The sequence below is a fragment of the Balaenoptera acutorostrata genome, chromosome 17 (assembly GCF_949987535.1).
Source record: "Balaenoptera acutorostrata chromosome 17, mBalAcu1.1, whole genome shotgun sequence".
Lineage (NCBI taxonomy): Eukaryota > Metazoa > Chordata > Mammalia > Artiodactyla > Balaenopteridae > Balaenoptera > Balaenoptera acutorostrata.
In genome coordinates, this window is record NC_080080.1 from 37020072 (window position 1) to 37022048 (window position 1977).

The window sequence follows — 1977 nt, forward strand, 5'->3', positions numbered from 1 at the left end:
ATAAACAGCTCATGCAGCTCAATGTTAAAAAAAGAAACAACCCAATCCAAAAATGGGCAGAAGACCTAAATAGACATTTCTCCAAAGAAGACATACAGATGTCCAAGAAGCACATGAAAAGCTGCTCAACATCACTAATTATTAGAGAAATGCAAATCAAAACTACAATGTGGTATCACCCCACACCAGTTAGAATGGGCATCATCAGAAAATCTACAAACAATAAATTCTGGAGAGGGTGTGGAGAAAAGGGAACCCTCTTGCACTGTTGGTGGGAATGTAAATTGATACAGCCACTATGGAGAACAGTATGGAGGTTCCTTAAAAAACTAAAAATAGAATTACCATATGATCCAGCAATCCCACTACTGGGCATATACCCAGAGAAAACCATAATTCAAAAAGACACATGCACCCCAATGTTCATTGCAGCACTATTTACAATAGGCAGGTCATGGAAGCAACCTAAATGCCCACTGACAGACGAATGGATAAAGAAGTTGTTGTACATATATACAATGGAATATTACTCAGCCATAAAAAGGAACGAAATTGGCTCATTTTTTGAGACGTGGATGGATCTAGAGACTGTCATACAGAGTGAAGTAAGTCAGAAAGAGAAAAAGAAATGTCATATATTAACACATATATGTGGAACCTAGAAAAATGGTACAGATGAACCAGTTTGCAGGGCAGAAATTGAGACACAGATGTAGAGAACAAACATATGGACACCAAGCGGGGAAAGCGGTGGGGTTGTAGGGGTTGGGGTGTGATGAATTGGGCCACTGGGATTGACATGTATACACTGATGTGTATAAAATTGATGACTAATAAGAACCTGCTATATAAAAAAATTAATTAAATTAATTTCAAAAATTAAAAAAAATTCAAGTCAGACTCAGGGCCTTCAATTAGACATTAATATGATTTCTTGGTCCTCAAGTGATCCTGACTTATGTTCTGTAGTGATATAAAATTTACACAGAATTTGCTTTTAAAAATTATTAAAAATTATATAAATTATATATTATATATAATTTATAATATATATTATAAAGTTGTTAAGTAAAAATTTTAACAGGTATGAATTTTAGATACTGTGTTCCCATATGCAAGAATTGTCATTTTATTTCTCTATAACGGAACTCAGGTAAGCTCTTGTTCCCTATTTCTTTCTCTTGAACAGAAAGTGTGACTCAATTCAATCATCCCCGATTTAAAATTCAGTTGTTTCAGGGTCCATTCAGAATTCTCCTTAGAATTATGCCCTCCCCTCCTTCCCTTCTCTCTGGAGTGACTTTCATTCTGGCCTCAAGGAGGAGCTGGGTGCCTGGTCTACCCTGTTCCTTCACTGGGTACAGTACAGTCTTCCTGAGTCTTGACACTGTGCCCCAGCACTGGCTCCTGAAGTTTAATTTTTGTCCTCCTCACCCATCTTCTGGATCTTTGGGGCCCATAGCTCAGTCTCAGAACAGATCCCCCCCATGGGTCCATGGGAATCCTTAAGACATTCTACAGCCTTGCTAATCAGCATAGAGTCTGTGTATCAACAACACCAGCATCTCCTGGGAGCCTTTCAGACACACAGAATCTCCAGCCCCACCCCAGACCCACTGAGTCTGAATCTGCACGCGCATTAAAATATAAGGAGCTCTGCTCTACAGCACCTGCTAGAACTGGCCCGAACCCCCTCTCTGCCACCCATGAAGCATCCAAGCTCCAGTTACCTCTTCCCTGATTCTCCTCCTCCCATCTCATTTAATTTCCCTTGGAGTAGGAAATTGTGAATATTTTGGGCTTATTGCTTATAATCCACTTTCTTTATACCCCTGCTTCCTGATAGATTTAGCTGTTGATTCTCGAAAACTTTCTTTTTCCTTAGAGAGCTCACACCAATCAAAAGCTGTGGCTTTTAAGACCATTTGCCCGCTGGGAGGTTTAAAATCACTTCAACAAGCTGACTACACTGAAGAC